Raw genomic sequence first — 25,960 nt, 5'->3', positions numbered from 1 at the left:
TTACATTTATCTAGCTAGTACTGATGTCTAATGAGTAAACAGAGTTTGCCTTGAAGCTGCTTTCACAATGTACCTTAAGATAATAATTTACATGTGGATTCCAATGTCATTGCAACCTTGCTTTCCACTTTCCCCATGAGAGCTATTGGTCTTTTTGTCACCTCATTGGATGGTATTCCTTTCTCAGGTGACATACTATTCGTGAATCTAAGCATTTCCTTCGGTTATACGTAAATATTTGGTTGCTGATGCTGTTTAACTGGAAATTATGTTCACATGTTCTTTCTTATTTCTTCATCATGTAATAATTGGTTTTGGTATTCATTTCTAAGCTACTTCTAGTTTTTAAAGAGACTGTCCCTTATAAAAGTTATAGAATGTGTGAAATACATGTCCTAGTAGCTAAAACACTTGGTTCTGAAACTAATTTGTCTGCCTGAAGTTATTGTAAAATAATTCCAATAATAACCTGATGATTTATCTAAGACATAAATAACTACATTCTTTTGGTTTAATGTCTAGAATAAACACATTATGTTTAAATGATTGAATTCTGACATGAATTTGATCTGTATTCTATGAGCATAATATATTGGAGTGAGGATTGCATAAATGTTAGTTAATTTTTATATGGAAAAATTATCTCATTTGCCAGAGTTGCTTAGATGAATTGATTCTGTGTAAATGTTTCTTTGGTGTATGGTTAGCACAACCAAAATTAAAGAAGAAATATGATTCAGCAACATATATGTATAATTAGTATTTATTACTGTCATGAACAGAAAAGCATATAAGTAAGTTATAGTTATTGTGAGTACCTTGTATAGGTCAGATATCATGTTAATTATTACATTTTACCTCATTTATTTCTTAAAATCAAGAGATAAACATTTTGCTAATTTTTAATTGAAACTGAGTTTCAGTAACATCCTCCAGGTTCAGGAATAAAAAACAATCATATTCAGGTTAGATTCTAATGCTCAGGAATTGGCTACTCTACGAACTTCATGCTTTGTCCCATCCTTTCCTTTGTCTTACTCTTTTTTTTTTATTGTGAAAATACTGTACCGAGTGGTTACAATTACATCAACATAACGACTTGTACATCTCATTGTTGCAATGGGTCTTTGTCTTACTCTTGAATCTTTATTTCTTCCTTTAAACCCTTCATAGACCTTTGTTATTTATTTTATCTATTTTTATTTTGTCCAATTAATGATAATCCTGGAGATACTCATTTTAGCTATACAATTCAAATTTCCCTATGTGCAAACAATTTATAAAATAAATAAGTAGGTACAAATCTTACCTATGGCTTCACAGTTGGAACATAGTGGTTAGCAATTCCCAATCTTGAATATTTCATTTGGTTTCTCATTATGTTTAATGTTATTGATATTCATAAATTTCAAAAGAGCACAATTAAAAAATATAATTAGCTTAGAGTAAGATTCTACAAAATTAGTCCTCCATACATAAGCTGAATGAACTATTCACATATAGGTCTATGCCTACCTAAGAAGACAATTGTAAGACTACAAGATTCTCATACTGCATGTATTGAGAAGCCAAACTACTTTATGATTAATGTAAAACAGAATCCCACCATATTAAATGGCAAATAATGTATAAAACCTCCTTAGAGAAGGAATATATATATACCTCCATACTTCACTATTATCATTGTAGTTATTTTTATTAAACTCAAATTATTTGACAAGCACCATATGGTCTTTGCTATATATTTTCCTAGAAGTCTAGACAAATTATTTTATACCTGTATACATTTCAAAAGCTAAAACTTACATTTTCATGCAGAAAGAATTGATCTGACTGGTAATTAGTTCGAGTGATATTCAAATCTCATTCCCCTGAACTGAAATTCCAACGTGTAATAGCTCTTCCATTGGAAGACATGGAAAGTATACCCATTATGTCTTACTTCTAAAACTAAACTAAAATAACCATGGATACATTTAAAAATCATTGTGCATTTTATATTCAAGGCCATTCAGAAGTAGTTTGAAAGTGTCTGTATGCTTCCTCAATTATTTTCTCCTACATATTTTATGAATTTTTGAAAATAAAAACAAATAAACTTCTGGAAATAATCGGAGAAATATCCACGTTTAAAAATGTTAGCCAGGTGCCAGTGGCTCAGGCCTGTAATCCTAGCTACTCAGAAGGCTGAGATATGAGGATTGTGGTTCAAAGCAAGTCCCAGCAGGAAAGTGCGTGAGACTCTTTTTATTTATTTATTTATTTTGAGTCTGGTCGTGGGGCCTGAAATCTGGTCCTGGGCGCTGTCCCTCAGCTCTTCAGCTCAAGGCTAGCGCTCTACCACTGGAGCCACAGAGCCACTTCTGGATTTTTTCTTTTTGCTTATGTGGTGCTAAAGAATCGAACCCAGGGCCTTAGGCATGCAAGGCAAGCTCTATATCACTGAGCCACTTTCCCAGCCCCTCCATGAGACTCTTATCTCCAACAAATCACTAGAAAAACAGAAGTGCCATTGTGGCTCAAGTGGTAGAGCGCTTGCCTTGAGCTGAAGAGTGGAGGGAGAGAGCCCAAGTCCAGGATTCAAGCTCCACGACTGACCGAAAAAAAACATGCTGGGGATTTTAACACACCACTATCCCCACTAGATAGATCAACTCTGCAAAAACTCAACTGAGAAACTGCAGGTCTAAACAATTGCATAGATCAACTAGATTTAACAGACATCTACTGAATATTTCATCAAGCAGCATTAGAAAACACGTTTCATGTTTTTCTCAGCAGCACAAGTAACATTTTCCAAAATAGACCACATTTTTGGTCACAAAGCAAACTGGTCCAGATTCAGAAACATTGAAGTTATACCTTGCATTCTCTCAGACCACAAGGGAATAAAATTAGAACTCAACACCAAAAGCCACCAAAGAATGGCCTGTAACAAATGGACAGTGAACAAAACACTGTTGAATCAAGAGTGGGTCATGAGAAATTAGAAAGGAAATTCAAATATTCATGGTATTCAACAAAAATGAACACACAAATTACCAGCTTCTCTGGGACACAGCAAAGGCAGTACTCAGAGGCAAGTTTATAGCTCTTACTTCCTGCATCAACAAATTGGAGAGATCTGAAACCAATAATTTAAGGAGGCATCTGAACCACCTTGAAAAAGAGCAGCAAGATAAACCCCAATCCAGCAGATGGAAATAAATAATTAAAATTAAATCAGAATTAAATGAATTAGAATCCAAAAAAACCATAGAAAGAATCAACAAGATAAAGAGTTGGTTTTTTGAAAAAATTAACACAATTGACAGACCCTTAGCAAATTTTATCAGAAAAAGAAGAGAACACACCCAAATAAATAAACTCAGAGATGAGAATAGAAACATCACCACAGAAACAAGCAAGATTCAGAACAATATAAGGGAATACTTCTCAAACCGTTATGCTAATAAATTTGAGAACCTGGCAGAAATGGATCTTTTCCTAGCAAATATTGACATGTCAAAACTAAACCAAGATGAATTAAACCAACTTAACAGGCCCATATCAAGCATTGAAATAGAAACAGCAATAAGAGACCTCCCATCTAAGAAAAGCCCAGGACCAGAAGGATTGACAGCAGAATTCCACAAGGCCTTCAAAGCAGAGCTCACACCAATACTCCTCCAACTCTTCAAGGAAATTGAAAGAGAAAGTTCCCTACCAAACTCATTCTATGAAGTCATCATAACCCTCATCCCAAAACCAGGCAAGGACTCATCAAAGAAACGGAACTATAGACCCATTTCTTTGATGAACATCCCTGCAAAATTTCTCAACAAAATTTTGGCCAATCAACTTCAACAATTCATCCAAAAAATCATACACCACGATCAAACAGGATTCATTTCACGGATGCAAAGCTGGTTCAACATAAGCAAATCAATTAATTCACCACATCAATAAGAGCAAGGATAAGAACCATATGGTATTCTCAATAAATGCAGACAAAGCATTGGACAATATCCAACACCCCTTTATGATGAAGGCTCTGGAAACACTAGGAATCCACGGAATATTCCTCAGTACAATAAAGGCTGTATACGACAAACCTACAGCCAGCATTATACTTAAAGATGAAAAACTAAAGCCATTTCCTCTTAACTCAGGAATGAGACAAGGATGTGACTCTCTCCACTTCTCTTCAAGTTATTATTAGAATGCCTAGCTACAGCAATAAGATAAAATGCAAACATAAAAAAGGATTCAAATAGGTTGGAACAATAAAAGACCCAGAATAGCAAAAACAATCCTCAACAGAAAGAACAGTGCTGGAGGAATATCAATACCAAATTTTAAACTCTACTACAAAGCCATAGTAATCAAAACAGCTTGGTACTGGCACAAGAACACACTTTAAGACCAATGAAATAGAATTGAAACCCAGAAATGAACCCACAGACCTATAGCTCTCTAATCTTTGATAAGGGAGCTAAAAATATAGAATGGAAGAAAGACAGCCTCTTCAGTAATGGTGCTGGCAAAATTGGTTAATCATCTGTAGAAAACTAAAGCTAGATCCTTATATATCACCCTGCATCTGAATCAACTCAAATTGGGTCAAAGACCTTAGAGTGAATGCAGGCACCCTGAAAAATATCACAGGACTTAATAGGAGAAACGGTAGGTCTCCTTTGCATAGGCCGAAATTTTCTTACTAGAGACCAAAAAACACAACAAATCAAAGAAATTTTGGACAAACTTGATTGCATGAAATTGCAGAGCTTCTGCATGGCAAAGGACATAGCTAGCAAGATTAATAGAAAGCCCACGGATTGGGAGAAGATCTTCACTAGCCATACAACAAACAAGGGTCTCATATCTAAAATATACCTGGAACTCAAAAAATTAAATCCACCAACAACAAATCTTCAAAGAAACAAATGCCCAATAAATAAGTGGGCTAAAGACTTAAAGAGAAACGTCTCTGAAGAGGAAAGAAGGATGGCCAATAGACACATGAAGAAATGCTCAACCTCTCCAGCCATAAAAGAAATGCACATCAAGACAATACAGATACTACATTACTCCAGTTAGAAGGGGTATTATCAAGAACTCTAACAAACAACAGGTGCTGGAGGGGATGTGGACAGAAGGGAACCCTATTGCATTGTTGGTGGGAGTGTAAACTTGTTCAAGCACTTTGGAAAGCAGTATGGAGGTTCCTCAAAAGACTCCACATAGAGCTCCCCTATGACCCAGTAATCCCACTTTTGGGCATTTACCCAAATGATCACAAACAAGACCATACTAAAGCTACCAGACGACTATGTTTATTTCAGCATTATTTACCATAGCTAAGATATGGAACCAACCCAGATGCCTCTCAGTAGATGAATGGATCAAGAAAATGTGGTATATAGACACAATGGAATTCTATACCCCCATCAGAAAAAATGACATTGCAAAATTTTTAGGAAATGGAAAGACTTGGAAAAGATTGTATTAAGTGAAGTAAGCCAGGCCCAAAGAAACATAGGTCCCATGTTTTCCCTTGTTTGCAATAACTAGTATATGTCTGAGAAAAGCAGAAACGGCCAGATAAGTTTTTTTTTCTTTTTCTTTTTGGGTCCGGTCGTGGGGACTGAACTCTGGACCTGGGCGCTGTCACTCAGCTCTTCAGCTCAAGGCAAGCGCTCTACCACTTGAGCCACAGCACCACTTCCGGCTTTTTTTTCTTTTTGCTTATGTGGTGCTGAGGAATCGAACCCAGGGCCTCAGGCATGCAAGGCAAGCACTCTACCACTGAGCCACCTTCCCAGCCCACGGCCAGATAAGTTGATTCTAGGCAAAATGAACCCTAAGATAAGGACTCAAATGTTTTTTTTTTTTTTTTCCTGCAATTGTTTCTAACATATTTATACGGTCATTTTTTGTCGTTTTGCATGTTCCTCCCCCACTGTATAACCCCTGTTTTCACTGTATTTGATGTTGGTATCATTTGTGGAGGGGAAGGGAAAAAACAAATTGTTTAAATAGGTATACAGGTGGATACATTGTAGCAACAATGAAATATACAAGATGCTATGTCAAAAAACGAACTTTACAACTTTGGCAAGGGTGTGGGGAGTTGGGAGGGCAGGGATGGTAAGGGGAAACAAAGGAGAATGCAACAATCCTTGATAAGAAATGTACTATTACTTTGCCCATGTAATTGTAACCCCTCTGTACAGTATTTTCACAATAAAAAAACTTATTAATAATAAAAAATAAAAATGTGATTTATTTTAAAGCACATATATTTAGTCTCTCAGATGTTTTACTAAAATCACCTATAACTGCAGGCAAGGGTACTGTGTATCAATGAAAAGAAGAAAAGTAATATCATGTCTGATAGTTTCTATATCTATAAAGAACTGATTAGTTAGATGAATTCTAATTATGGTTGAATTTTAAATTATTGAATAATTGAATTTTAATAATACTCAAACTGTGTATGCTTATTTGCATATAAGTTTCACTTATATTTTAGCAATAACAACATGTTGTGAACACTTTCTGTGATCCTAAATACTATGTAACTGTAGCACTTGTTTATAGTTAGCAATATTTTTTTAAAAAATTATTTTTAGTTGGCCTTGTTTAATTTTTAATTATTGTGCAGTTAAAATTATGTATATCTGGGGCTGGGAAGGTGGCTCAGTGGTAGAGTGCTTGCCTTGCATGCCTGAGGCCCTGGGTTCGATTCCTCAGCACCACATAAGCAAAAAGAAAAAAGCCGGAAGTGGCGCTGTGGCTCAAGTGGTAGAGGGCTAGCCTTGAATTGAAGAGCTGAGGGATAGCGCCCAGGCCCAGAGTTCAGGCCCACGACCGGACCCCCCCGCAAAAAAAACTTATGTATATCTTTTTATGTTTAAATATGGTGTTTACACAAGGCTTCCAAAGAAGATATTTATCCTTCATAATGTTATCAAACCTTTTACTAATATGTTTTCTGGATGCTTCAATACTTTTACATTTAAATGAAAATTTAACACAGATTACAAAAATTGAAAAATATGTTAAAAAACACAATCAAAGAAAAGCACAATAAAAATAGAAAAATAAATCATAATTAAAAACTTGCATGTTGAAAATATTTTTCATATTTATTCTTCGATATATGTTTTGATATGTTCTGGCTATGTGCATATATGTGCATACAGCTAGACATATTCTATTCATATTTTGTTTCCAGTTCCCACATATGTTGTGGCAGCTTATTTAAATACTCTTTAAATGCTGTAGGTAGACAGTATACCATTTACTTTGATAAAGTTTGTAAACCATCTTTTTCATTTCTAATTATTTAAATAATAATCCATAAAATTGTGCATCTGTGTTCATGTTGTCATGTATACTTGCATCCACTGTTCAATTATTTTGTTATGATAATTTCTGAGCTCAGGAATTTTGAGCTAAACAATATTGCAATTTAAAACGGTATATATTTTTAAAAGAGTAATTAATGGTATTGAAAGAAATTAACATCTGTTTAAATCTTACACATCTGATTCTTAAAAGCATGCCTTGGAAGCATGTGTCTAATCGAAATTACATTTGAATGTATGAAAATTGGTGTACGTACAACCCCAAATTTCATATTAAATTCCACAATTTACTAAGTACACAAATTTTTCTTTCATGTAAATGGCCACACAAAACAAAAAACATGTATTTTGACAAAGGCTTTTTGGTCCTTTGCAGTTTATAGTTATACTTTCTGAAAACGATTTCATCTTTGCTTATTTGTAAAATTTTGGACTCCCTATTGTAAGGTTCTCTCCTGGATGGATAGCAGACTCCACCCTCCTCACAGCAAAGTCTCCACCCAGTACCTGTGTTACCTAGGCAACTGGCACACCTGGAAGAGGTCACATCTGCATCTGCTGAGGTCACATCTGAATTTGATGTGGCCACACCTTTCTCTGCCCATACCTTAGATAAGGCCTAGCCCAGGCCCAGATGCCCTCTTTCCCAGCTCTCTCTTCTCTTTCCCAGCTCTCCCTTCTCGTTCCCAGCTCTCTCTTCTCTTTTCTAGCTCTTTCTCATCTCTTTCCTTCTCAGCTCTTTCCCAGCTCTCTCTTCTCTTTCCCAGCTCTTTCCCAACTCTTTCCCAGGCCTTTCCCAGCTGTGTGGAGGGCCAACCTGGCCTGGTGCCAGCCAGAATGATGAATAAACCTACCCCTTACTTGAATACCACATGGGTGGTGCTGTTCTTACTTGGCTACCTCTTTTTATAAACCTAACACCTATCTTACTACACTTTTATACTCAAAACTAGTAATTCAATAAGAAAGAAATTGCTTTTAAATACACAATCTATCAGGCTTCAATGTCTCATACCTGTAGTACTACTACTCAGGAGGCTAAGATCAGAGAGGATAAATGTTCAAAGCCAGTCTGGGGTCGAAAAGCCTGTGAGAATATTATCTCTAATTAAGCACCCCAAAAAAGCTAGAAGTTGAGCTACTCACATGGTATACCCTTGAGCTTTTGTAAGCTCAGGGTCTAAGCTTTGAGTTCAAGCCTCAGGACCATTGAACACGTACATGCTCATACACACACATACACATATGCACACACATATATTCACAAACACACAAACTCCACAATCTCTCCTGTATAATTCCAAGACATGCTTTCATGATGTTTGAACAAAAACTGCCATTAGAAAAGAGATATTCCATTCAGGTGGTGGTGAGGGTGGGGTTGTGAACTGTGAAAAAAATCAGAATTGAACCTTGATATCTCTCAGTATTGTTGTCCTCTATCTTCCGCTTATCCCAAGATGAATAGAGATGAAAGTATTTCATGTAGAGAAATAAAAGTATGAAATAGGAGTGTGCTCTGGCTTCCACAGAATTTCAAGTAATCTGCAAGGCTCTCTGTGTGTTTGAAGATTTATTTTTGTGATGATACCAAGAGTTCATTGAATCATTACAATGTACGGATTAGTGAGAGTTCCTTAAGTCTGCGCTCTTCAGCTCAAGGCAAGTGCTCTACCGCTGGAGCCACAGAGCAACTTCCAGTTTTCTAGTGGTTTATTGGAGATAAGAGTCTCATAGACTTTCATGCCTGGGCTGGATTTGAATGGCTATCTTCAGATCTCAGCCTCCTGAGTAGCTAGGATTACAGACATGAGCCACCGGCGCCCAGCTCTGATAGAATCTTAATGTGTTTTTTTTTCTACGAAAGTCACTATAAAAGTTAGGTATATATAGCACATTTTCTTAATCCATTCATCTACTGAGGGACATCTGGATTGATTCCATATCTTAGCTATGGTAAATAATGCTGCAATAAACATAGTTGTGCTGGTAGCCTTAGTATGGTCTTGTTTGTGATCTTTTCGGTAAATGCCTAAAAGTGGGATTGCTGGGTCATAGGGGAGCTCAATGTGGAGTCTTCTAAGGAACCTCCATACTGCTTTCCAAAGTGATTGAACAAGTTTACACTCCCACCAACAATGCAGTAGCGTTCCCATCTGTCCACATCCCCTCCAGCATCTATTTTTATTAGATTTCTTGATTGTAGCCTTTCTAACTGGAGTGAGGTGGAATCTCAATGTTGTTTTGATTTGCATTTCTTTTATGGCTAGGGAGGTTGAGCATTTCTTCATGTGTCTATTGGCCATTCTTACTACTTCTAAAGAGAAGATTCTCTTTATTGGGCAGTTGTTTCTTTGAGGATTTGTTGTTGGGGGATTTAATTTTTTGAGTTCCAGATATATTTTAGATATGAGACCCTTTTCTGTTGTATCGCTAGTGAAGATCTTCTCTTAATCTGTGTGCTTTCTATTGATCTTGCTAGCTATGTCCTTTGTCATGCACAAGCTCTGCAATTTCATGCAATCCCATTTGTCCAAACTTTCTTTGAGTTTTTGTGTTTCTGGGTCTCTATTTAGAAAATTTAGGCCTGAGCCAAGGAGACCTAGGGTTTCTCTTATTCCTTCCTGTAATGTTTTCAGGGTGTCTTCTTTGACTCTGAGGTCTTTGATCCTTTTGGAGTTGATTCTGGTGCAGGGTGATATATAAGGATCTAGCTTTAGTTTTCTATATATAATGGAATTCTATGGTTCCATCAGAAAGAATGACATTGCCCCATTTGTTATGAAATGGAAAGACTTGGAAAAAATTATATTAAGTGAAGCAAGCCAGGCCCAAAGAAACATAGGTCCCATGTTTTCCCTTATTTGCAATAACTAGTACATGTGTAGGACAAGCAGAAAAGGCCCAAAGCTGTGTACATATGACCATATAAGATGATGTTAAGCAAAATGAATCCCAAGATAGGGACACAAGTATCTTTTTTTCTTTCTTGCTATTGTTTCTAACATACTTGTAATGTACCATGTGATTTTTTTGTTTCATTTTATGTTCCTACCCCACGGTATAACCCGTGTTTTCACTATATTTGATGTGGTTGCCCTGAATCTTATATATACAGTTCTCTAATTCAGGGAGGGGAAGGGAAAAAAACAAAATGATTAAATATGGATGCAGTTGACCCATTGTAACAATGAGATGTACAAAACAGTATGTTGAAAATGAACTTTACATATTCGGAGGTGGGGGGACAGGGAGGAGAGTCGTGGTAGAGGTGGGAGGGAAGGAATGGTAGGGGGAAAATAAAGGAGGAGGCAACAATGTTCAATAGAAAATGTTCTCATTACCATGCTCATGTAACTGTAAACCTCTGTACAGCATTATTTTTGGGGTCCGGTCATGGGGTCTGAACTCTGGGCCTGGGCACTGTCCCTCAGCTCTTCAGCTCAAGGCTAGCACTCTACCACTTGAGCCACAGCGCCACTTCTGGGTTTTTTTTTTTTTTCTGCTTATGTGGTGCTGAGGAATCAAACCCAGGGCCTCATGCATGCAATGCCAGCGCTCTACCACTGAGCCACCTTCCCAGCCCCTGTACAGCATTTTTACAATAAGAAATATAAAAAAGTTTGGTATGTAAGCCTGGGCAAAAAAACAGGCGTCCATGTAAACAAAAACTAAAACGTGAAATAGTTGGGTGCCAGTGGCTAATGCCTATAATCCTAGCTACTAATGAGTCTGAGATTTGATGATGAGAGTTGGTAGCAAACCTGGGCAAGAAAAAGTCCATGAGACTCTTATCTCCAAGTAATAAGCAGGAAGTAGAATTGTGAATCAAAGGAAGTAGTGATACCCTTGAGCAGACAAGCTCAGGAAAACTGACCAGACACTAATTTCAAGCCACAAGACAAAACAAAAACAAAGGAAAAATAATTAAAAACAGAAAAAGATGAAATATATGGCTTCAGTGTCAGATAACTTGCCTAGGAAGTGCAAGACCAAGAATTAAAACCACAATGCTGAGAGGAAAAGGAACAATTATTGAATAACATTTGTGAAATGTTTTGACAATTTATTTAAGCTTTTCAAGAAAATGATTTAGATGTTTATATGTCACCACAGGTCACAAATTAATCATGGAAATGCTGGGTATTATTCTTCATAATTTTTAGTGAAATATTATTAATCATTTAAAAAAGTAGAGCTATAATATTAATGCTGAGAATTATAGTTGATAAAATATAATCAAATTAGGGACATAAAAGACAGTGAAATATAGAAATCAAACTGTTTCTTTTTTGTTACTTGATGAACACCAATAATGGAAAATTGTCCAGTGAAATGAAATAAGTGGTTGAGCAGTGATCTTGGGTTTCCTTTAGCTGTATTTTGAGATTACTGGTAATTCTTTTTTTGTTATTTATAAGCACACATTCCATTAATGATTCGGAAATATCAAATATAATAATAATAAATATGTTATATATTTACTTTAAAGATATTAAATCCTATGCTTCAAATTCTTGCACATTCGCTCATTAATTCATTATACTTTCATCTTAATCATCATCATTATTAGTCTTTAAAATGTGCCTCTAACACTACTTAGATTGTATTAACTAATTATTTTCACTCCAATAGAGAACAAAAAATAATTTTTAGGATAGGTGTGTGTATGGGCAACTCTGTGTGTGTGTGTGTGTGTGTGTGTGTGTGAGTGTGTGTGTGTGTGTGTGTATGTGTGTATAAACTTTAGATGAAATTTTTACTTCAGTGTTTTTCTTAGTTGAACCAGTTTTCCATCTATTTTATTTTATTTTATTTTATTTTATTTTTTGGTGATGGTGCTTGAGCTCAGAGCCTGGGCACTCTCCTTGAACTTTTATGCTCAAGGCTAGCAGTCTAAAACTGTGAGCCACAGCTTCACTTCCACTTGTTTTGTTTTGTTTTGTTTTTTTTCTTTTCTAGTGGTTAATTGGAAATAAGAAATCCTCAGATGTCAGCCTCCTGAGTAGCTAGGATTATAGGCGTGACCCACTGGCACCTGGATCTTACATTTTCAATCTTGTATGTAGAAAATAATTTCTAATGAAACCATGAAAACTATTTAGTGTCCATTCATGGTGAGTATAAGACCAAAAAGGGAATCATTGGAAGTGGTTGGGGCTCATTTTCTCCTTTATAACAATGAAGTCTTGAAGGGGTTTAATTTGTTCCTATTAAAGATACAAGTGAGCTTAATTGTAAGTCCTTAGAGCAAAGAAAGATAATTTTGTTTTCCATGGAACTATGTAGGCCATAACAAGGTATAAACTTCCCATTGTATTCTCAAACTAATTTCACTTACTTGCTTTTTCAAAATAATTTGAAATAAAGATCCTCATAATAATATTTATTCTTGAGCACTTTTTAAATGCCTCACTGTCTGTAAGCCTTTAATTTAATTTAGAGCCACAATGTGAATGCTGTTATAAGGTCACATGCTGTTTCTGGTACTGTGTGGTTACACAGAGGAATCCTTCACAACTATGCAGTATTTTATTTAAAAATAAATGCCATATTTTACCTTAATTGTGAATTGTCCACACTTTTCTCTGACATTCAATCTATCCTTGTATGTTAGATGACTGAAACTGACCAGATGAAAAATCTTTCTGATTTTCTCTAATACAGACACAACAAATGCAAGACTATATAACTGGGTCAACTATCACAAAATTGAGCAAAAGAAAGCAATTAAGTTTATTGTGCTGCTTCAATCATTTAATAGGGAGATCAAATAAACATGGATTTTAAATATCAGAAAGTCTATAAGAGAAAAACCAAATGAGTTGTAAGAATTACAAAGTCTTCACCTAGTTAACTTCCTCCAAATATTGTTTAAAGGGAAAACCATTTATACATTTCAAGAAATACAAAGAAGTAAAATTAGCAAAACTCAATATAAAATTGGTATCTTGAATCATCAAAAATGCATGCCAGATCTCATCAAGATGCACAGCAAGATAATATTTAAATTTGTCTCCTATGTCTTAAGCATATGGCAATATTTGATATAATAATATCAGGAGAGAAAACAAACAAAAATTGTCAATTCATTTCAATATTATTTCTCTGTGAATCACAAAATAAAAACAGAAAAATAAAGTATTAGAAATGGCTATAGTATGAACCCCAAGTTAGGGACACACTGTTTTTTTCTTTCTTGCTATTGTTTTGAACATCTTTAAAATGTAGTATGTGATTTTTTCTTTTTTGCTTCTTTTGTATATGCTTCAGTATAGCACCTGTTTTCACTGTATTTGGTGTCGGTGCTCTGCATCTTATATATACATTTTTCTCATTTGGGGAGGAGAAAGGAAACAACAAAATGCTGAAATAAGGATACAGGTTTACCCATTGTAACAATGATATGTACAAGACACTATGTTGAAAATGAACTTTACAACTTGGAGTGGGGGAGGAGTTGGAGAGGTTGGGAGTGAAGGGATGGTAGGGGAAAACCAAAGGAGGAGGTAACAATGCTCAATAGGAAATGTACTCATTACCTTACTCATGTAACTGAAACCCCTCAGTACACTATTTTTACAGTAAAAAAAAACATAAAAAAAGAAATGGCTATAGTATATATGATAGTGTTTGATTTTTTTTGTAATTAGTACCTTTATGTTGTATTATGAACTGTTTTCCATTAAAAACAAGTTACTGGAACAAAGGTCATTGTTGGAAACCCTGCATTGTCAGTTCTCTCTTCTTGTTTTTTTTTTCAATGTGAAAATACTGTACAGAGGGGTTACAATTACATGGGCAAGGTAATGAGTAATTTCTTATCAAGCATTGTTGCCTCCTCCTTTGTTTCCCCTTACCATCCCTTCTCATCTCTCCCCTCTCACCACCTATCCCCACCAGCGCCAAAGATGTATGGTTCATTTTCGACATAACATCTTGTACATCTCATTGGTGCAATGGGTCCACCTGTATCCCTATTTAAACAATTTGTTTTCTTCCCTTCCCCTCCACAAATTATACCAACATCAAATACAGTGAAAACAAGGGTTATACCGTGGGGGAGAGACATACAAAGCAACAAAGAAATATCTATAAATATGTTAGACACAATAGCAAGAAAGCAAAAAAATATTTGAGTCCTTAACTTGGGGTTCATTTTGCTTACCATGAACTTATCTGACCATTTCTGCTTGTGATCACAAACAAGACCACACTAATGCTACCAGCACAACTATGTTTATTGCAGCATTATTTACCATAGCTAAAATATGGAAGCAACCCAGATGCCTCTCTTCTTGTTTTTTAATGTATAACCCTACCTTTTAAAAAATATTGTCAAAGTGATGTACATAGGGGTTCAGTTACATAAGTAATATTGTGATTACATTTCTTCTCTAACTTGTTACCCTTTCCCTCATTTTTCTCCCTTTTTCCTCGCCCCCCCCCAAGTTGTAAGGATCATCTCCAACATATTGTCTTGTGAATATGTGGTTGCATTGGTTTCACCTTTGCCTTTTTTCTCACTTCTGTCTTCTTAATTGGATGAAAATGTCCATGTTGAAAAATTTGGGAAATTGTTTTTTGTAGTCTGACAAATTATTTATATAAAATTAATAATTTTTTTCTTTTTCAACTGGATGATTTTTGCACTCATGGAACAATATCAATGGTGAGTAAACTGTTGATAAAATAACATGAATAAAAATGGTACAAAAACATAGTACACTATTTGTCAAAGTAACACATTGATGGAAAAAGACAAACATCCAAAAAGCTTTATTTAACATTAACCTTAATTAAAAGAGAAAATTTTGGTAATTTCATTAAATTATAAAGCTGGCTTGGCTTTTTAAAAATACCCTTAGTGCCAAAAAATAATAAGTACTAATTAAATATTTCCATTGAGTACGGAGGTACTAACACTAGGGGTTCTGCATTTGGTGTTACTAATTATACCAAGTGATTCAAGAGTAGAGTTGAGTTTCAAAAATTCTAACCTAACAATCTGTTTTCTTTCTTCTTATGTATTTTTGTGTGATTAATTTCTAAGAAAATATTGAAAATTTCAATTTTCTCTCCAAGATTATCAGGCTGTAGAAAACAGTGTGTTCATTGGTTTTTCATTCACAGCATACGGTGTAGAATAGTATAGTACAATAACATAACAAAAAAGGCTCAATTAAAAAACAGGAATTTAAAAATAGAGAAAAAAGACATAACCAAAGTGAGAGCTTAGCTAATGTAATAGAAATAAAGCATTTCAGAGAAGTTCTGATTGACTTTTATGAGCAGATTTTCCAACACTCAATTCTAGATTAGTGGGCAGTAGAAGATTGTCCCTTTCCAACTATTCATTAAGGAATAATGCAGCTGAACAGTCTATAGAATTTACTATAACTGTCAGTAGAAAGAATTGTGTACTGCCCAGTGTCATTCTTTTCAATGCCTCTAGAAATAACCAAATTGTTAGGAAGATAACAGCAATCCAGAAATACCCGACAGTGGAAGCAGGTGCAAAAAGCATCTGCTACATAAAATAACTCAATTGTCATTATATTTTTTGCTGTTTTTTATTGTTGTTGTCACTGTTGTCACAGGTGTTTTCCTCAAATACATTAGATGGAGGTCCTGTTAGAAAGTTGAGCATAATTAACATCACTGTAACATATTTAATGGTTCTTCATTATATTGACAAATTATTTGAAACTCCTTTCATCAACAGGTGAAACTGAATTAACTTTGACATAAGGCTGGAACTTTTCAACTTATTTAGAATATTTTCAGCATTCACCTAATTTACATCTAAATTTGACTCCTGTCTTTCTTTACTATGTAGATAGAGAGTGGCTGAAGTTAAAATAAATGTCTTTCAAATCTCTCCTTATTTCATGTTTCACTTATCTCCCTCCTTGGCAAAGTAGTTTTGTTCTTTGGGTGTCTGGTGAAATTTATCCCTTGGCAGCACTGAGTGGCTTCCATGCTGAGTGAGAGTTTGTAGGCAGCATATTTTTTCCATTGCCATCTACAACATGATGGTGGTTTCTGACAAAGAAACTTCCAGAGCTGCTAAGCAACCATTACTGATGGCTAAAAATAGGGATCAGCCATCATATTTATGTGGCTCTGAAAGCTTAAGGAGCTTTTACAAGCCAATAACTCTGGTAGATAATTACTATTGGAGTTTGCTTTTAAAGTGGATTAAAATTATAATGCATGAGAATCTACCATATTTATACAGCTGAAGCTGGTTTTCAAATTAAAGCCTTTGTTTACAATGTATTTATTTTTAAATTATTAATTGTGTTTAATCTGGGTAGACATTCTCTATGTATACTTATTTTCTTTTATTAAAGATATGAAATAATATGTGAAAGATAGAAATATACAGTGTGGGCTTAAAACATTCTGAATATTCAATGAATTTATTCAGACATTTAGCAAACCAGAAATTATTAGGTTTAGGGAGAAATATGGGAAAAAATAGGATTAGAAGGATGTGGAGAGGTAAAAGGAGAGTGAATTTTACTAAGTCCTAATCTCAGAGAGGGAAATGAATTGGACAGAATGATAGGAGAGAGTTAAAAAAAATGGAAAAACAAAAATTCAAATTTAAAAAGTGAATCCCTTCAAATTATGTAAGCTTAAAGAAATGATATTGAAAGAAGAAAAGGATAAGATGAGTGGAGGGGAGGGATAGAAAGGAAACACGAAAAATTAAAAAATAAAAATTTTTAAAATTTGAATACTTGAAAGTTATATAGTTATAAAGAGATAATACTGCTAGTAAAAAAGTTAAGCCTAAGAGGTTGTGAATCGAGTAATAAATTTCTGGACTAAGTATGTACACAATGGGGGATAAGGTCCAACAATCGACGACAGGTATGTATCTGGGAATGAGCAGAACAGCAATTAAGTCACGCAAAAAGAAAAAAAGAAAAAAAATGAAAAGAATAAAAAATAAATAAAAAGTACCAAAAGGTCAAAAGAGATTTTTTTAAAAAGCACACACACACACACACACACACATCTAAAATAAAAAATATGAGAGAAAAAATGATTAATAGAAAATTTTTTAAAAAAATAAGAATTACCGTATAGAGGGGTTTCAATTACATGGGAAAAATAATGAGTACATTTCTTCTCAAGCATTGTTTCCTCCTCCTTTGTTTCCCCTTACCATCCCTTCCCATCTCCTAAACCCCACTCCCCCTGCCATCCCCTTCCCCCTGTCAAAGTTGTAAAGTTAGTTTTTCATCATAACAATTTGCACATCTCATTGTTGCAATGGGTCCACCTGTATCCCTAGTTAAACGATTTGTTTTTGCCCTTCCCCTCCACAAATTATACCAACATCAAATACAGTGAAGGCAGGGGTTATACCATGGGGGAGGGACATACAAAGCAACAAAAAAGATCATCTTATAAATATGTTAGAAATAATTGCATAAAAGAAAAAAACATTTGAATACTTACCATGGGGTTCATTTCACTTAACATATGGTATTTTCACAATAAAAATTTAATTGGAGCATAATATGCATAAAACAAAATGTATAAATTTTAAAACTAAACTTTGGTAAGATTGTGTAAATGTAAGTACCTGCTTGATGAACACCACATTAAGATATACATTTACATCACCCCTAGAGTTCTCTCATGCTTAATTATAATCATTGCATTCACCATTCTCCAGAAATGTGGATCTCATCTTTATTACCTGGGATTTGTTTTACATGTTCTTGAACTTAATATACTTGGAATTACTCCATATGTAAAAAAAGAAGAATAAGAAAAAAAAGGTACAAAAAAGAGTTCCTTGATTTTTTTGGGGGGGGTGTGAATGGGAAGATCCTGTATCTTCCCTGTGTCCATATCCAGTCTCTCGGTGGAGTCTCTGGTCTGCTTGAGGTGTTTGGTTTTCCTGTGTCTTGATTACTTTCTTAAGTCAGCTTGTTTGAGCAGGTAGAAAAATGTTCTGCTTTACCCAGGATTTTGTGATCCTCCTCTCAGGCTAGTGCAATGGGAGGGAGATCTGCTTTGAGTCTCACAAAAGAGGGAGATGGCTGTTTCCTCTGGTTTGGAGATGCTGTGATGAGGCTAGGTTCTGGGTAGGGTTGAGGCCTTTCAGCAAACTGTAGCTTTTCCCTGATAAGGTAGCTCCAGAGACACTCACAGAGCCCAGCCTGGAGCCATTCTCAGGGTTTATGTTTACTGAATTTCAATTGTTTGTCTAGGCTGCTGTAGGGAGGGGCAGCCTCTGGCTCTGTTTACCCAGTGAAGACAGTCACTCCTCTGTGGGCAGACCTTCTTCTGCCTGTGTGGGATGACTTTCCCCTGGGTGGAGCTGAGCCTGGCAGGTTCCTATGAACTGCTAAATTACTTGTTTTCTTCCAAGGCCTGAGTTGTAGCTAGCTGCTCAGCTGGGCCTTTGTCAATATCAAAGATGGAGATCTCCAGTGATGGGAGTGGGGCAACCTTCTCTCCTCTGTTCCCTGAGAATGAGTGAGGATGTCAGGGTTCTACTCACTCCAGAGTCATGGTGACGATGTCAGGGTTCTATTCACTCCAGAGTCTTGGTTCCTGGGCCGTCTCTGGTCTGCTATCTGCAGGATGAAGATATGTGCTCCTTGTCAGCTCTTGTTGGTGTTGAGTAGAATCTGCTTTACCCTTGCATCTGGTACCTTTGTCTTGGACTCTTTCTGTAGGTATGGTGGCTACGACCACAACCGCTGCCACCACAGCTGTGGCTACCGGCAAGTGCTCAGATCTGTCTCCTTGCCTGGATTTTCCCTCTCTGGCCAAACTCTCTGTCCTGTGATGGCACACTTGGTGTGATTCTCTAGCCTAGAACTGTTCACTGGAACACTAAAACTGCTTTCTATGTGAGAGCTTGTTTAGACTCTAGCTTCTCCTCCGCCATCTTCCTCCAAACTTCACAATTTTATTTCTAATGCCCTATACAGTGAGACACTTAAAGATTGGTCAATGAATGTTCATTAAATGAAAGCATTAATAATTGTCATATCTCATTTATTTCTATCTTCTCACTGCCATTTCATAAGGTTTTGTCAAAGCATCATTGCTTTATTACCTGCAACTATTCCAACTGACTGTCAAACTCTACACGCATCATAATCACTATTCATTTATTTACTTGTGTCATTATCTTTATCAAAGCAGGTATCCAACATTTTATTTGTAAACTACAAAAATATTTTAACTATTCCTTTTCATAAATGTCACTATCCCCTCGGCAACTCATTAATCCATTATTTTCCATCAAGACTTTATATCTAATTTACACTTAATGAGGTGTTATTTTCACACACAATGTTAGGTATGTACAATTTTTGGTGAAAGGTGCAAAGGAAGAATAATTGAGACGTTCCATCTTTCTTTCACTTATTTTATATGAATTCAATTAAATTAGTTCAGTAAATAAAAATATTAAATTAAGTAGACAAAGCTATCACTAACTAATACCTATCAGTTCATTAAACTAATCTAGTCCATATCTGGGACATGAGCTATCTGTTATTCACAAAGTCATTTTAATGAGCTTACAAAGTTTAAGAATAGGTACTACTCATACAACATGATCTTAAAACACAAGCCAAGAATTTTTTGTTCAGCTCATCTAAAGAAACAACAATCTATTTCTAATTCAGAGGGAAAAGTAGTCATGTTAGATTAACTAAAAAATTGTATAATGGATTTTGTATCATAGCATTTTACTAGCAGAATGCCAAATTTAAATTTGCTTAGTGACAATTTTAGCCTTTTCTGCTGCTTTTTGGAATCAAAACTACACACATCACATGATTCCAACAAAGTAATAATTCATAGTACAAGATGGCAGTGAAGCAACTAGAAATAATTGAGCACAGACTTAGATGGATATTTGGAATAATTCAACAGAAAGGAAATACAAGAAAACTCAAGGGGGAGGGACACAAAGTTCACAAGTTTATTTAATTGAATGTCCAAGCATGTGTACCTTTCAACATCAATTCTTCACCTTTATAGTTATCCACATCATACAGTTTCTGTATGTACTTGAATTAATGATACTTAGCTTAATTGCTGTTGATATATCTAATATTTCATATTCCATACTCTGGTCAAAGTTGCTTTTATTCTTCTTTAAAGTACTCAATAACAATACATGAATGAAATTCACTCATTGTGATATTTCAAAGGAATCCATGAGTAGGCTTCCATAGTAGAAAAGAATCATTGTTGCAGGTATGCTGGCACATGCCTGTAATAAAAGCAGTCTTGAGGTGAGGCAGTGCGGCTGTAAATTTGAGGGCAATCTGGGCTGAATACTTTACCTCAAACAGTTAAAACAAAAAAAGAAAAAGAAAAGTATAGGCCTGGGAAGGTGGCTCAGTGGTAGAATGCTTGCCTTGCGTGCATGAAGCCCTGGGTTCGATTCCTCAGCACCACATAAAGCAGAAAAAGCTGGAAGTAGCACTGTGGCTCAAGAGGTAGAGCACTAGCCCTCAGCTGAAGAGCTTAGGGATAAGCTCCCAGACCCAGAGTCCAGGCCCATGACTGACAAAAAAAAAGGAAAGAATATTTGAGTGAAAATGATAGTTTCTTTCTTTTTTCATGTCAGCTTTAGACCGTGTCTATAATTTTTCAGAGAAGCAGAGCTGGTTGAATTCTAGATATGATTAATTCCTCCTTTTCTTCATCTTTAATCACAAATAAAATTATCAGTCTCCATAAAGGAGACATTAGCTCCTTAAAAGAGTGGCTAATGTAATCTCAAATGCTATTGCCATTGCTATTATTTTTCTGTTTTAAAATGGAGAAATTTAGTTCATTTATATGATCAGTTACTTTTTTATGCCTGTTGTTCCAGTATGTGTATATGTATAGAACTTTAAGCAACATTAAGGAAACTCCTTTATTTCTCTTGACTTCTATCAACATCTTTTGTATGTATCAGCTTGAACTCGAGTCCTCACACCCTTGCTTGGCCAACATTGTAGATATACTGCTGCTTCTGGATTAGTGATGTTTAGTTGATATAAGATCATGTGGGTTCATCAGATTGCAGCCTCATGAGTAGTCAGGACTATAGCCATGAGCCGTGAGTACCCAGGTTTAGCCTATCTTTTGACTCCTCTTTTTATGACAAGAATAGTGCTATTTGTACTCTGAATTCTTTGTCCTCTATTAAAACCCTTTTATTCTATTAATTATATTTTTGCCTTTACATTTACAAAGGTGGTAATAATTTTAGTTTATAATAACTGACTAAATGATAACTTATTAAAGAATCTCAAATCAAAAAAATCAAAACAACTTACATTATTGTGGGTTTGTACGTTCAGTACTGTAGTGTCAAGTGACACATGTATGGCATGGCGGCATTGCTAACTCTCCATGTTTGATTTCACAGTCACCTATCTGTATAGAGAAGGTTGTATTCTGAGCTCATGTCAAATGTTTCCTATTTTTCACAATCCATAATTGATTCTATTCAAATCTCAAATGTTTTTAAGCTAATGGTCTTTATATCTACTCTGCCTGTTCCAATTTATATATCAGAATCTTCTATTCTGGATTCTTCAGCCTCATACTCTCAAATGGACTGCTGGAAGTGTAGGCCTCATGAGTAGTTATACTCATATACTTTCACTTACAATTCATAATTCATTTACTGAATTTCCTGGTCTCATTTGTGTTTATTTGGAACAAATTATATATTAAGAGCATATTACATGTGAGAGGAAAAATTTAAAACCTTCTGCTTGACTTCATGTTTGATAGAATGGCAAGCATAAAATTATTCACATGCATATCTGCTATTGAATTTTTTCTTTATCAGTTTCTAGTCTCCAGTGTAATTGATGGAAATTTTGATGTCAATCTGACACTCTTTTATGTGTCACTGGGCCCACATCCAACAATCCTGCCTCTAGTCATGGGAAGATTATACTTTTCATTTCTTCTGTTTCTAAAAATTTTACAATTGTGTTCCTAAGAAAGGTTCTCAGTGTTCATTATTTGTACTTGGTCTTTTGATATGAAGACTTGTATAATTTCCTTTGAATTCTTTTCTTCTATTATTTTTGATTATTTGATACCATGCTATCTTTATTCTTTCCTTATAGAATTCCTATTGGTAATGTGTTAGAATTGAAATTTTTTGTTTTCTTCACATAATAGTCTGTTTGTATTCCATTTTCTTTTGTTGAAGTGAACTTAAAATATGTTATTTTTAAAAATATTTCCTATTGTAAAAATACTGTACACAGGGGTTACAGTTACATGAGGGAGGTAACGTGTACATTTCTTATTGAGCATTATTACCCCCTCCTTGGGTTTCCCCCTACCATCCCTTCCCTCCCCACTTTGCCAATTCCTCCCCACTCTCACAAAGTTGTAAAGTTTGTTTTCAACAGTGTCTTGTAGGCCTCATTGTTATTATGGGTCAACCTGTTCCAGCATTTTGTTATTTCCCTTCCCTTCCCCAAATTAGAAAAATGTATACACAAGATGCAGGGAACCAGAATCAAATACAGTGACAAGAGGGGTTAGACTATGGGGGAAGAACATACAAAAGAAACAAAAATTTACACATAATAAATTAAAAACAACAGCTACAAAGAAAAGAACCTCTGTGTCCCTATCTTGGGTTTCATTTCACTTAGTGTAGACTTATATGGTCATATGTACATAGCTTTTGACCTTTTCTGCTTGTCTGGTAAGATTATCCTAGATGTATACTAGTTATAGCAAATAAGAGAAACCATAGAGCTCCCCTTTCTGCCATTTATCCAAATGATCATAAACAAGGCCATACTAAAGCTACCAGCACAACTATGTTTATTGCAGTATTATTTACCATAGCTAAGATATGGAACCAACCCAGACACCCCCCCAGTAGATGAATGGATCAAGAAAATGTGGTGCATATATAAACAATGGCATTCTATGCCCCATTTGTTAGGAAATGGAAAGACGTGGAAAAAATTATATTAAGTGAAGGAATCCAGACCCATAAATATTTTTTTTATTTTTTTTATGCTTCATCGGGGCTGATTTTCTTTTATTTTAATACATTTAAGTAGTTGTACAAATGATTTGCAATTTAACAAAGCAGTTTGTGAACAAATTGCATCTTGGTCAATGTCAGTCTTTCATCATTTTTCCATTTCCTTCTCTTATACTCCCCTTCCTTCTTGCTTCTTCTATATAAGAATGTTATGTCTAGAGATACTCCTTTTATCATATTTGCAATAAACCACTAAAAAGTTTACTATGTACTGCTTTGTATATATATATATATATATATATATATATATATATATATATATATGGAGTTTACAGTTGATTAGCTTTACTTAATTGTAAGAGGGTTAGGAAATTGAATATATTTTGGAGGACAAATAAATAATGATACATCCATTAATTTATTAGGAGATGTGAATAATAAAATAATGACCTTGGTTGTCTGCATTTGACTTAATTTCTCTAGCAAATAATCTTAACTCTACTTCCTGTATATTTCCATTTTCTGTTATCACGAGTAAGGAACTCCATTAATCTTGTTTCAAGGAAACTGATTAAATTTATTATGTAATCATTATATTTATAATTGCATTTACACATATGGGTGTATATTTAAGTCTCTAAAATTGCCCTTAATGCATACAGTAAAGGAACACAAATTAGTAAAGAAAACCTGAAGTTCTGTAAGAATAGTGATAGTACGTGGTTTGCTAGTATATGTCTGAGACAAGAAGAAAAGTTCAGATAAGTTGATGTTAGGTGAAATGAACCCCAAGATAAGGATTCAAATGGTTTTTCTTTCTTGGGATTGTTTCTAACACATTTATAAGATGATTTCTTTGTTGCTTTGTATGTCTCTCCCCCATGGTGTAACCCGTGCTTTCATTGTTTTTGATGTTGGTATAATCTGTGGAGGGGAAGGAAAAAAAACAAATCATTTAAATAGGGATATCGGTGGGCCCACTGCAACAATGAGATGTACAAGTCATTATGTCGAAAAACGAACTTTATAACTTTGGCGGGGGGGGGGGGGGGTGGTTGGGAGATGGGAAGGGATGGGAAATGGAAACAAAGGAGGAGGCAACAATGCTTGATAAGAAATACACTCATTACCTTGCCCATGTAATTGTAACCCCTCTCTACGTTATTTTCACAATTAAAAAAAGAGAAACATTCCATTTATCTTCCTTTAGAGCACAGTGAAACAGAAATTCCATGTTAAACTAATATAGCCCACAACACAGGGGTCCTTCTTTCTCCAGTTCCCAATCATACAATCATCATCCTGGGGAGGTGAAGTACAGGATGCCAACAGTTTTCATTTTTCATCCAGCTCTATATTGCTCTGTGATAATTCTCGTTATGACAACTGAGAGATTGTGATTTCTACATTTTCCTACTCCTAGCCCTGAGACTAACTTCGATTTGCCCACAAACTTTGCCAAGATCCCTGTGCTATCATTACCCATTTTCTGTTTCTTAAGAGAATGTTCATTCTGTGAGAGTCCATTAGAAGTCCTGATACTACAACTCTCTTTTCTTAGCACCCAGAACCAAACTTGAAATATTATGCAAAGGTAAGGGTGACACTCTCCTTATTTTCAGTCCTAAAACCAAAGCTCACAGCTTGTTTGAAGGGAAACTCGGAGTGAATTTGACAAATACATGTCACATAAAGATTACAACGTGGTTTGAATTTGTGTGTGTATATATGTGAAATATGTCTTTTCTATGTAATGTCAAGTGTCTTATGTTTGTTTCCAAGTTGCAAAGGTATGACCACATTCTCTGTAGAATGGCATTGGGATGCGCAGAACTAATTTTGATCTTTTTCTTAACTACAATTAGTTGTTGAAATCTATCCATTATAAGCTAGTTTAACAATATCTTTGAGCATGAATTATTCAAAGAATTGATCCAATTGTATTTGAGCTTCTTTAAAAAGATATTTAGCAAATTCACTCATTGATATTTGTGATGTATCTTCTTTCCAACTAACTCTTTATCTCCAGAAATAATTTATCCTGCCATTAAACAAATCAAAAATAATAATAATAAGCCTGTAAGAGTGGGGTACCAGTACTCAGATTTGCTACAATATGGTATACAGATACCCCATTTCGAACAAAAAATAAACTATGCAACCAATGAGGACAATGAAAAAGCAATAATAAGAAATATCCTGGAAAGAGCAACATATTAGAACAACCAAAAATATTTTAAAGTCATTGTTTTAAATATATGTAATGAGCTAAAGGAAACTAGGATTAAAATAATAGAAAGTAAAATGACAAAGTCCTATTAATGATAGTAGAAATATGGTCCACTGAGCTTATTACTAAATCACAAATAATGACATCACTGTTTCAGATAAAAGAAATAAAATTTATTAATTTTGCTAGGAAAAAGACCATGTTCTGTTATCTCCAAAAGAAATATAGTCCTATCCTCCAAGAAGGAGAAAGTCTTTAAAAAGAAAGCCCATCAGAATAGACTTCTGGGTATACATGCTATAGGATGACTTTTAGCTGGAGCATGGCCTTTAGGCCATTTACTTTTCAATATATTAGTCTCTG

This window comes from Dipodomys merriami, unplaced genomic scaffold (assembly GCF_024711535.1).
Source record: "Dipodomys merriami isolate MVZ:Mamm:240054 unplaced genomic scaffold, mDipMer1.0.p SCAF_3, whole genome shotgun sequence".
Classification (NCBI taxonomy): Eukaryota; Metazoa; Chordata; class Mammalia; order Rodentia; family Heteromyidae; genus Dipodomys; species Dipodomys merriami.
Note: the sequence above shows the minus strand (reverse complement) of the source record.